Source organism: Schistocerca piceifrons, chromosome 5, assembly GCF_021461385.2.
Source record: "Schistocerca piceifrons isolate TAMUIC-IGC-003096 chromosome 5, iqSchPice1.1, whole genome shotgun sequence".
In the NCBI taxonomy this organism is placed as follows: Eukaryota; Metazoa; Arthropoda; class Insecta; order Orthoptera; family Acrididae; genus Schistocerca; species Schistocerca piceifrons.
Genome location: NC_060142.1, coordinates 483,218,703 through 483,232,069, shown reverse-complemented (window position 1 = coordinate 483,232,069; position 13,367 = coordinate 483,218,703). Strand labels below are relative to the sequence as shown.

The 13,367-nt window shown below is 43.6% G+C and overlaps 1 protein-coding gene across 1 annotated transcript in view; it reads left to right on the top strand.

Annotated features, from left to right (window-relative positions):
• LOC124799094 overlaps window positions 1-13,367 on the top strand; it is a 704,063-nt gene that overhangs the window by 665,504 nt on the left and 25,192 nt on the right. The window lies entirely within an intron of this gene.

The following is a 13,367-nucleotide window of genomic DNA, read 5'->3' as shown; positions in this document are numbered from 1 at the left end:
ATAAGGCTGTGACAGCAACTATGACTACGGGCGTTACCAGGAATATTAAGAAAGGTAGGACAATATTTTTGCTCAGCTATCGTGACGGGATACAAATTGCACTGTGTCTGAGTAGTCAACATCAAATAAGTAGTGCCTAGAATGAGCACGTGATGCGCAAAAGGAAAAAAAGCTCCGTTCAGTATGCCTTATGCAACCATGTTCGTAGCAAGGTCTTAAGTGATTGGGAAGACCTTCCGTGGTTTAATAGCCGTTAGAAAAATTTGTACCAGAAGGTAATGTGGAGTAAGGACTAGGTGTTTATTAAAACTAAACATTCACCAGAGATTACAAATTATTAAATCATTAATCACAATCTCGCTTTTTCGGTATGCGTTCTGTGAATTATACACTCCTGGAAATGGAAAAAAGAACACATTGACACCGGTGTGTCAGACCCACCATACTTGCTCCGGACACTGCGAGAGGGCTGTACAAGCAATGATCACACGCACGGCACAGCGGACACACCAGGAACCGCGGTGTTGGCCGTCGAATGGCGCTAGCTGCGCAGCATTTGTGCACCGCCGCCGTCAGTGTCAGCCAGTTTGCCGTGGCATACGGAGCTCCATCGCAGTCTTTTAACACTGGTAGCATGCCGCGACAGCGTGGACGTGAACCGTATGTGCAGTTGACGGACTTTGAGCGAGTGCGTATAGTGGGCATGCGGGAGGCCGGGTGGACGTACCGCCGAATTGCTCAACACGTGGGTCGTGAGGTCTCCACAGTACATCGATGTTGTCGCCAGTGGTCGGCGGAAGGTGCACGTGCCCGTCGACCAGGGACCGGACCGCAGCGTCGCACGGATGCACGCCAAGACCGTAGGATCCTACGCAGTGCCGTAGGGGACCGCACCGCCACTTCCCAGCAAATTAGGGACACTGTTGCTCCTGGGGTATCGGCGAGGACCATTCGCAACCGTCTCCATGAAGCTGGGCTACGGTCCCGCACACCGTTAGGCCGTCTTCCGCTCACGCCCCAACATCGTGCAGCCCGCCTCCAGTGGTGTCGCGACAGGCGTGAATGGAGGGACGAATGGAGACGTGTCGTCTTCAGCGATGAGAGTCGCTTCTGCCTTGGTGCCAATGATGGTCGTATGCGTGTTTGGCGCAGTGCAGGTGAGCGCCACAATCAGGACTGCATACGACCGAGGCACACAGGGCCAACACCCGGCATCATGGTGTGGGGAGCGATCTCCTATACTGGCCGTACACCACTGGTGATCGTCGAGGGGACACTGAATAGTGCACGGTACATCCAAACTGTCATCGAACCCATCGTTCTACCATTCCTAGACCGGCAAGGGAACTTGCTGTTCCAACAGGACAATGCACGTCCGCATGTATCCCGTGCCACCCAACGTGCTCTAGAAGGTGTAAGTCAACTACCCTGGCCAGCAAGATCTCCGGATCTGTCCCCCATTGAGCATGTTTGGGACTGGATGAAGCGTCGTCTCACGCGGTCTGCACGTCCAGCACGAACGCTGGTCCAACTGAGGCGCCAGGTGGAAATGGCATGGCAAGCCGTTCCACAGGACTACATCCAGCATCTCTACGATCGTCTCCATGGGAGAATAGCAGCCTGCATTGCTGCGAAGGGTGGATATACACTGTACTAGTGCCGACATTGTGCATGCTCTATTGCCTGTGTCTGTGTGCCTGTGGTTCTGTCAGTGTGATCATGTGATGTATCTGACCCCAGGAATGTGTCAATAAAGTTTCCCCTTCCTGGGACAATGAATTCACGGTGTTCTTATTTCAATTTCCAGGAGTGTATATTCCAGTAGGTATTTACCAAATAGATTTCAATTAAATAATCCACGGAAGATAGCAGCTAAATAGAGCTACTTCTTTTTAAATTTTTGCCGCGCAGGATTAGCCGAGCGGTCTGGGGTGCTGCAGTCATGGACTGTGCGGCTGATCCCGGCGGAGGTTCGAGTCCTCCCTCGGGCATGGGTGTTTGTGTTTGTCCCTAGGATAATTTAGGTTAAGTAGTGTGTAAGCTTAGCAGTTAAGTCCCATAAGATTTCACACACACATTCGATCATATTTGGTTTTTTTTAATTTTAATTTATATCTCGTTACTTAACGATAAAAATCATAAAAGCATAATGGCCATTTACACACTTAAAATTTACTTGAAACAGACTGACCAGAAAAACCGCAAAACCATAATAATTATGTGCACAACTCCGTATAACAGGCACAATTTTCTACTAACCATGAAATAGTAACTGAAGAAATTTTACAGTTTGTGTCCACACATCGCTCAGCAGGCATTGTAAGCATTTCAAGCACTGTCACAAGGAGTTAGCAGTAACAGCCCATAAGGATACATTAAATTACCAACACGTGACGGGGATTAGTACATTTCTTTTGACAGCAGCTTGTTTGACAACACAGGCGACCCAGTAGTTCCCAGATCCGCTATGCAGACAACCGCCACGCACCATATAGCGGGAAATGACGCCGGACTAGTAGTACTGACAATATTCACTGGAGATCCGCGAACATTACATCAGATAGTTCATCACGTAATCTGAAAACAACCATAAATAGTTCCTGAAACCGATATCGCTAAGGACAGATACCCACACCATTTTACTAAGTTGCGAGAAAATTACAGCGACAGGACTAAGCTAGTAGTCTTTACACAAGTCTCAGTTACTACTGGTCATGAAATTAACTCAACCATCGTGTGTTAACAGCATGAGCAAAGCAACGAAGGCCCTTTTCTTCTTAAATAGACGGACAGTCCTTCAGCGTACTTGAATACCAGTTTCTACATACATGTATATTTGAATGTTAGTCATTGCAACGCAAATCTTTAAATTCACTCTGCTCTTATTACACAGAAATACCTCATTCCACATCCGTCTGCCCAGGCGTTGCATATGGCACACATATAATGAGAAAGGTTATGGCGAAAGGAGAACCGGCTCGATCTGACATCCGACTTAGAACTGCTCCTGAGAGAGACAACTGTTTGATGTAACCACAACCGTTAGCAACAAAATATTAACGGAATACTGATTTGTCACCACTAATGTCTACAACAGACTGCGTAATTTAAAACGTAGGCACACGTTATAGAGCAGAGATACAGGTGTAGAACTTTCGATTAGACGTACCGCCTTAATCCTTTGCTGTCCATACGTCATGCAGTATACTGCTGTCGTACAAAATCCAACAATTTCCGCCTCAGGGCACAGTCCCACAATACCTCCATAAGCATGACCGACCGCAAAATCAGGATAAACACTGACCACTCCCAAGGTCCACTGAGTGCTTTAGCCAGACAAATCCGCCCCCAATCCCCTACTGAGAGTTCCCAGGAGGAACCAGTCACCTCTTCATGTCAACTTATGAAACGTCCCCTTTGAACAATTTATACATGACTGTGCTTAACCTGACACACAATATTTTTAGCGCAACGCAATCTGACTATCAAAGATCCCTGCAAAAGAATGGCCCTGAGTAACATTAAACTGTACCTTTCAGAAATCACTTACCTCACAAAAATCTTCATTACTCGAACTACTGCAATACAGCGAGCGACACTACTGCCAGCTAAATAAAAGATTCAAACTACGGAAGGCACTAACTACTGATAGGGATAGTTAGCAAATGAAAGATATTAATAGAGAACAAACAATGTATTTACCTTAATAGTCATAATATATATAGCAGTTCATGACAAATTACAAAACTCCGCCATCTCTCTCCCCACATCCACCACTGCTGGCGGCTCACCTCCAACTGCGCAACGCTACGCGCTGTTCACAGCCAGATGCCTAACACTACAATGGCGAGTATTACAACAATGCAAAGCAGCCACAGACTGCACACAGCACAGCCAGTGATTTTCATACAGAGGTGGCGTTACCAATAAAAAAAACCTAAACAGCCTACTTACAAACTCACACTGAACGCCTTTCTCCGCCTCTCGCTCCGTTTTCCGGCCCAGGATGGCGCCACCGCCCAGCGTCAAAGACGCTGACCATCACGAATTTTCCGCTCCACGGCACAACTGATATGTAAACATACATAGCTCCGATACAGATGTAAGAGAAGTGGAAACCTAGCTAACAGCCAAAAGCTTGACGAAACGGAGTGTAAGTAGAGCAATGAGAGAAGCGTTCAACGACTCTGAAACTCAACTTTTGTCAACCGATATGCCTAAAAAACTTAAGGGATTTTGGTCCTACCTAAAATCAGTAAGCGGATCGAAATCAGCTATTCAGCCACTCAGTGACCATTCTATTCTATGTATGTACTGTATGTTAACCGGGGGCCTAGAAACGACGGAGAGGCTCCGTGCCCGCCGCAGTGGTTCAAATGGCTCTGAGAACTATGGGACTTAAGATCTGAGGTCATCAGTCCCGTAGACATAGAACTACTTAAACCTAACTAACCTAAGGACATCAGACAGCCGGCCGGAGTGGCCGAGCGGTTCTAGGCGCTTCAGTCTGGAACCGCGCGACCGCTACGGTCGCAGGTTCGAATCCTGCCTCGGGCATGGATGTTTGTTGGTTGGTTTTGGGGTTTGATGGGGGCTAAACATCGAGGTCATCAGTCTCCAGGCCATGGCTGTGTGTGATGTCCTTAGGTTAGACAAGTCTAAGTAGTTCTTAGTTGTAGGGGACTGATGACCTCAGAAGTTAAGTCCCATAGTGCTCAGAGCCATTTTTTTTGTGCATCACGGAGGGATTTACTATTGTAATTTCACGAGAATATTTTGCGGGAAGACTAAGGCAACATGCTACTTCATATTACTTCCTCCAAAATGCATTTCGCAAAATGACTACGACAAGAGAATTAGAGAAATTATAGCTAACAGAGACGCTTAGCGACAGTCATTCTTCCCACGCACCATTCGCGAGTGGAACAGGGAAAGAGGAACCAGTTAGTGGTTCCAGAAGTACCGTCCGCCACACACCGTCAGGAGGCTTGTTTACTATTGATGTAGATGCAGATATAGATGTGATTTAGTACTTTCAAACTAAGCTCGTTAACAGTAGTATGTTCCAAAACATCTGCTGACTTCAGCAAATACCTCGGCAGCCTATGTAAGGCGAGCAATCGACACATATTTTAAATATATTTCGAACATAAAAGACGCAAAACCGTGGAACTTACTCTTAAACTAACAACTCGTCAAAAATTTATAAATACCCATGTGTTGAGACTAGTGAAGCTACAGTCTTTTAGATGGACGTGGTTTTTTGGCCTCATGGATGAGGTTTCTGTGGTATCGATAGTTCTGATGCCACAGCGTAGATGAACGCTCGTAGGTTGTCACTACGAGAGCGGACGAACTAAGCCGACCACAGCGCCCTCTGGCCGACGTTGTGGAGCTCAAAGAGCGCCGCTCTGCTTTCTGTCCATTTCATCAAGAGCAGGCGGCCTGGAAACGTCGCGTCTACTATCAGAGAGTGATAGCTTGGTTCTGAGACTTTGTACTACTTACGACGGGAATACGGCTTCGCAATTACAAGTTCATCATCGCAAAGTTATGTAACCTTTTTTAACTTCTTTTTGCCTATAGTACACATCTTTAACTGCAGTACCGAAGTGCTTTACCTCACCTGCTGCTACTCGCTTCCTTCATTCGCCTTCCAGGCGGGATACAAATGTTTCAGCTTGTAAGCCCTTGTCCCTTTTATCATTTTGTCTAATGTATCAGTTGCTACGAATCAAAATGTAGTGCTAACTTTGCAGTTCTGTGCACCCTTCCTGTTTATATTCCATGTTGTTTAGACTATTACAGTCAAGTATTAAATCTCTTCACATTGTTGTGTTATGATTTCTAACGAAAACTCATTTTAAGGAAAAATAAAAACATTTGCTCGTAGGTGACAAGGGCAGTTACTACGACATTTTCACATATACCGTAATGTTTGTCGCCGTAAAGACGTTTTCGTAAGAACATCTCAACTCATGGAACTCAATATATCATTACCTGACGTCAGTTTGGAGTCGCCGAACGCAGATTCTCTTAACGAAATGTTGCACTTGGTGAAAATATTGAAACGGACTTTTTATCGGTTGGTAGTGCTGTTGTCCCTCGAGAGGGATTTCCGAAATGATTGCTAATAGTAGAGTATCGGAATGTAAAGCTTTGGCCTCCTGTCCGCTTAAACTTGATGATTCGGGTTGTAGCACTGCTAGATATTGATCCTTGTAATTACGTTAATGCCATATGGTAGTGTTTCGAGCTGTTTCGAAACAAAGTTTCAGTGCGAAAAACCTCTGATCATACTGGGAATGAGTGAAATATGCTACGAAACAGACACCTGCCCTACATTCAAAAATTTTATTGTAACTGTTAATAAATTCCATTAATAGTGCTGATCTCAACATACCTGACTCGAAGTGCGTATAATGCCAGTTAAATCGAAAATAAACTAATAACACTGTCCTCAGTGTTCAGTCAACTACTCATTAATATGGTTCTTATTACGCTGGCGTGTAAATTTTCTCTCTTGATTATTTACGAGTATATCGTCTTTTATTTTTGCATTGATTAACTTCAGCCCGCATCTCGTGGTCGTGCGGTAGCGTTCTCGCTTCCCACGCCCGGGTTCCCGGGTTCGATTCCCGGCGGGGTCAGGGATTTTCTCTACCTCGTGATGGCTGGGTGTTGTGTGCTGTCCTTAGGTTAGTTAGGTTTAAGTAGTTCTAAGTTCTAGGGGACTTATGACCACAGCAGTTGAGTCCCATAGTGCTCAGAGCCATTTGAATTTGATTAACTTCAGATATTCTTCAGATAGAAAATGGAGAATATTTCTTCCCTTAATTTGATTCCGTATTTTAATAAAAATATTGTTCTGTGGTATTAATTATATGAAATTTTTCAACTTAGGTCCTGTACACTACCATGTACACGTGAACAATGATATTCAGAATCGTACAGCACCCTTAATGAATCAAATATTAACATTGTCTGAGCGGATGCAATTCATGTCTTTCAGAAAAGACATTATCTAACAATTTTGAAATACGCACTGTAACACGCACGACAGAGCTGCTTACAAATCTTTCGTTAAAACGATAAATGAATATTCTCGTCAATCTTGAATCCATAGACTGATACAGGTAACTGAGAAGATCCAAAGAAGAGTGGCGCGTTTCGTCACATGTTCGTTTAGCAGACTCGGAAGTGTCATGGAGATGCTCTTCCAATTCCAATGACAGACATTACAAGAGAGGTGTTGGGCACCACGGTGTGACTTTCTGTTAAGATTGCGCGAACAAACTTTCCTAGAAGAGCCAACCAATAAATTGCTTCCTCCCATATCTCGAAAATAGACCATGAAGGTAAGATTAGAGAAGTCCGAGCCCACACTGAGGTTTACCAGCAACTGCTCTTCCCGTGTACCATACGCGACTGGAATAGTAAAGGGGGGAAGTGAGGGTCGTACGCAAAGTACCCTTCACTATACACCGTAAAGTGGCTTTAGGAGTTCATATATCGCCGTAGAAGTAATTACTTCTAAATGAACCAGATACACACAGGATATTGAACAACATTAAGACACAGTAAGGTTTCGGTATAAAAAATATGAACTGAGTAAATTCGCATATATTTGTTATTTCACTTCTAGCTTATTAAACACTTTTTATTCAAAATGGCGCAGCAACGTGGAAATACTGAACGTCGGGCGAACACTCGGCAAATGTAGCAGAAAACTACAAAAATTCGGGTGCCAGAACGTTTTCAAATAATAATAACTGCGAATAACGACCTTGAGACCAAAGTCCGTTATTCTTCAAAGAAATTTTAAACCATACCTGACTTCAAAACTGCAGTTGTTTAAATATAAAAAACTCTCTAATTGAAATGCTTGGTTCATATGTTAAACTAGTTCTCAATATTTCATGATTAAAGATGACTGGAATTTCAATTTGATAGAGGTTAAAGGATCCTGTCTGGCTAACAATGAACAACGAATAGCAATACTACACTAGAAACGTCAACAGTTATAATTAAAACTGTTATTCAAGAAAACACGTAGTTCTTTTGCTGAGGCGTCATCAGTCGTTGCTGGTGCTGAAGAAAATGGTTTTGCAGTGGCATCGTCGGTTGACGCCGACATTGGCCGCACCGGGCTCTAGCGGTTCTGCCATTCTGTCCTGGCGTTGGGCGGTCGGCGAATTTGTCAGGCCCACTTCTCCTTAACGACGTCTTACTTGTAGCCCGAGGAGTGCCCCTGCTGTGGACACTGATGAATCCACCAACATAAAATCTTGCACCACGCCTCCACTCGCAAGTGAAACGTCCCCTTACTTCCAACAGCCTCCACAAACCTGGGAGCGAGACCGCAAGAGCAGTGGGCATACTTGTTTCCTTTCTTCTCGAAACATCTTCAGAAGCAGACCACACTCCTAGTACCAATAATTATATTTACAACACACAACCTATCAGAGAATATGAAGAAACGTAGTCTGAAATGACATTAATAATAAATCAATGATAGAATATGAACAAACGTAGTGTGAAATGATATTAATAGTAATCAGTGATAAAAAAACTCTACATCAACATCCACATATTTAGCTTGCGATTTCACACTTGACGAAGGCTTCAAAGAACTACTTTCAGACAAGACTATATCTCTAACGTTCTACTGTTGAATGGTACGTAGAAAAAATAAACACTTAAATCTTTCCGTTCGAGCTATTTCATTTAGTTTGTTATAGTGATCATTTCTCGCTCTGTATGTTGGACTTAAAAAAAATATTTTGGCGTTCGGAGAGAAATATGATTTTTTACATTCGTCACAATGAAAAACGCCTTTTTTTTTTATTGCCTCCCCAATTTGCTTACTGTATCCTTGACACTCAGATAGTTTAGAGTTTGCCGTAAGATCTTATGGGACCAAACTGCTTAGGTCATCGGTCCCTAAGCTTACACACTACTTAATATAACGCAGACTAACTTACGCTATGGACAACACACACACACACACACACACACACACACACACACACACACACACACACACACACGCCCGCTCCGTGACACTCACTTCCTATTTCGCGATATTACAAAACGAGCTGTCCTTCTTTGAATTTTCTCGATGTACTACTTCGATCCTGTCTGATAAGGATCCCGTACCGCACAGCAGACTCTACCAGAGAACGGGCAAGCGTAGAGTAGGCAGTCCCTTTAATAGTTAGGGTGCATCTCGTAAGTGTTCTGACAACGAAAGGCAGCGTTTGATTCGCCTTCCTTACAACATTATCTATGAGCTGATTGTAGTTTATATTGTTTGTAATTGTAAGCCCTAGGTAATGAGATGAATCTACAGGCTTAAAAAAATATGGCTCTGAGCACTATGGGACTTAACATCTGAGGTCATCAGTCCCCTAGAACTTAGAACTACTTAAACCTAACTAACCTAAGGACATCACACATATTCATGCCGGCGGCAGGATTCGAACCTGCGACCGTAGTGATCGCGCTGTTCCAGACTGTAGCGCCTAGAACCGCTCGGCCACACCGGCCGGCTACAGGGTTTAAATTAGTGTTATTTGCCGTGTAACCGGAACGTAACGAAATTTTTGTAATGCGCATGTGAAGGACTTCACACTTTTCATTGGTCAGGGTTAACTGTCGGCAACATGATATCATTTTATAATTTGTTTTGATCTTCTGATGAAGTTAGTAGACAGTAATCGACAGCATAGTCTGTAAACAATCTAAGACCGTTGTTCTAAGCGTTCATATAGATTTGGAACAGCAGAGGGCCTGCAACACTTGCTTGAGGACCCACTCCTTTTTTACTAGATGACTACCCTAATTTATTGCTAACTGTGATCTTTCTGACAGAAAATTACGAATGCAGTAGCACAAATGAGATGATATTTCATAGCCATGCAATTTCATTAAAAGCCGCTTGCGAGGAACAATGTCTAAAGCCTTTTCTAAAAAGACATTAATTTATAAATAAATTGAAAAGAAATTATAAATTTGAGTCAAGAGGCAGTTTCTACTGCGACAGTTAGCCGCTATTGTACTCGAAAATGTAAAAAATACGACCGACCGAGTGATACTCTTTGGCTAACCAACACCCGTCTCCCCAGCTGAGGCCCCTATTACTAGCCTACGCCGATTTTGACAGCAGGTTTGGGAGCTCTGAGATTGGGGGGTGAGGGAGGAGAGGGGGTGGGAGGGTGATTAAAGAGGTGCCGTACAATAACTGATCATCAGACGTTTCCAAAAAGTCATGTACACAAGTCTGTACACAGTTGATAGCCGGTGTCGCCGGTTATTTAGACCGGAAAAAATAAATAATAAAAAAAACTGTGACTACATAGACTTTCCCGACGTGATAACTGGTAATATTCTTCTAGGGTCTGGATCACGAAGTCATCTTGACACAATGTTTCCGCGATCCACCCAGATGCCGTCTTCAGGTGGAGTACACGAACTCGCCGGAACTCAACTCAGACTACGAGCAGCGGCTCTTTTATAAGCTGCGGAAGGCCAACAGCGTGTGTACAAGAACGTGACGTAACTGCCCTCTAGCTTAGGTGAAAATATTCTCGGAACATGTCTTCGAAAATAGCAAGAATTTTAAGATGGTATGATATCGAAACTATTTTCCGTGCGCCAGCCAAGATTAGATTCTTGGTTCAGTAAAAGGTGATTTGGGATTGAGGAAGCCCAGTGTGCACAAAATTCCTGCCATTGTGGGAAAGCTTATATTGGTCAAACAATTCTTACCATTCAGGACCGATATGTTGAGGAAAAGCGCCACACACACTTGGTTTAGCCTGCGAAATGTGCGGTGACAGAACACTGTCCTACCGAGGGACATAAAATGTTGTACGAAGAGACACAAACAGTTAACTCTGCGTCTCGCTAATGGGACTGTGTTTTAAAAGAGTTCATTGAAATTCGACTACCTGACAACATTATAAACAGAGACAAGGATTACCCTTTAAATAACATTTTGAACGCTGTTCTGTCAGAAATTAAAAAGACACGGTCTTTGAGTCACCCATATGAATAGTGGCAATTTATCGATTTTGTCAGCTTCCACCACTGAGGGGCTATCCGTTAACTTGCCCTAGAGGGCAGTTAACGACGATTACTTGCGCACGCGCTCCTGTCGTTTCGCGGCGCAACCGCTCGCAGTTTGAATTCAGTTCCGGCGGGATTGTGCAACAGCATATTCACCTGAAGATGGCGGCCAGGTGGACCGTGGAAATATTATGTCAAGATTACTTCCTGATCCAGCTGCAGACCCGAGAAGAATATTATTAATAAAAAAAGTTGTGTTAAGAATACAAAAATCAAACAATGAAATGTAATGCGACCGGTGGGTGTGAAGCTGCGCTGCTCAGTAGGAGCACGCTTTTGGCGGTACTGAGTTCCTCTCCACTTTCTTCTCTCTCTCTCTCTCTCTCTCTCTCTCATCGACACTACAAACGTGACACCAAAACTGCACATGCGCTCATTACAGTCATACATACAATAATCTGATTTAAATTATTTAGCATCTGACCCTTAAGCTCTGAAGTTGCAACGTTTTCGCGATAGCGAGGTCCACGAGAAAGACAGGCCGCGGCTCGTACGTCACACCACGTGTCACTACAGGTCTTAGAGCTGCAGCGAGCGTCTCCAGCGGCAAGTGAGTTATTATTTGAGACCACTTTAACACTTCGTGGTATTAAATTGACCCACGCTCTCGATAACACACGAAAAAGTTAAGGCCTTTATTGACATCTGATTTGCCGCTTGGCCCGGAAATATCCAAGAGTTCGCATTGAGTGTCTCACAAGGCGACTAGTGTGACGTCACAAGTTTGTTGCGCTGTCCCCATTTCCTGTGGGGCCCCACGAGATAAGCACTGCATGCGTCAACCAACACATTATTCTGCTCTTCGCAGCGAGAGAGAAAAATGCCTCTTAACGCTGCCTCCTACAAAATCTCTATAAAAAATCTGAAATTAATGTGCTTTAGATCTCTAACATTCAAAGACCGGCAATGAATTTTAATTAGGACCGGAGCTTTGTAACTTTTATTTTGAAACGAGTAAAATTTCTCCGTGCGGGAAACGGCTTCAAACTTATTACGTCTTATCTCGAGAACTGTTAAACACACAGAAAAATTTTACTTTTTACGTTTGCTACCAAAATACCTCACTCTGCAACAGATATTTCGAGCCGAAATTTTCTTTGCAGGTTCTCGATAATTAATCGGATTAAGTACAGTGTTTAAAATCGCCGCCTCCTTCAAAAATTAAGTCAAATTCTGAAATTCACTGATAGTCTAGATCTCTACTGTGTATTTAACAGTAACAAAAGCAGTTCATAATTTTTATTAAGATAGGAGTTACTTTTCTTCTTGAAACAAGCGGAAATTGTTAGGCACAGACTAGTTTCATAGTGGAGAACTGGCTGCGGAGTTGAAACAGAATGCTCCCATCGTTTTCTTGCTGGCTGGAGATGTGCAGCTAGCTAGCTGTCTATCCAGTCCAGCTGCCAAATGCCAACTAATTTAGATGTGACAGATACGTTTAAGACAAATCAATAACACTTCGCCAAGGGAAGCCTTTCCAATTAGATGGCTGAAAAAGTCGTCGGGGTTTTCCAGCGAACAGCGCTGTGCGATTTTACCTTTACCTTTACTAAATGTCGGTTAATATCATTAATTCTTTTCAGCCGTGAGCTACATTCATCCGTGCCAGAATAAAAACGTCTGTAACCCAAGGCAAGTGACTTGACTTAAACCCACAGCCCACAAATAAAGCTGCCTGCGTTGCCAGCCACACGTCTGTGTGCAGGCGAATGTCTGGGTGGTTCAGCAGTCCTTCTTCAGCTAAACTAGCGCTCCGTCCTGAAGGACCTCGACGTCGAGGAATCATTGAAACGGAACGTAACGTTCTTTCTTTTTTGTGTCCTTACTGAGCTAACGGGCGTTTTTTCTTACCGGGCTGCCTTGTCCTGAATACACACAAAATTGATGTAAAATATTTCTCCGCTAGTACGGTAGCTGCTCCTTGGCTATAGGACTGCCCGTGTCCCTTTTGTAGCACAAGCCGCTTTACATTCCAAACTTGTGATGAGGTTCACGACTCAAGAACCGCGTCGGTCAGGTTCATAAAGTGAGGTCATAACAATAGAAGCCAACGTATGAGAGAATTTCATCGTGTTGTGAACATTTCTACATCCGTAAAAAAAGAAATAGAAACTACGGTCTTTTTATAATAAAAAAACTTTTTTCTTTCAACCCAATAATAAAATTTTAACAATTCAGCTTAAAGAGAAGGAAAGTTATTCGCTTGTTCGTAAGTTGTAAATACATCATAACTTCAA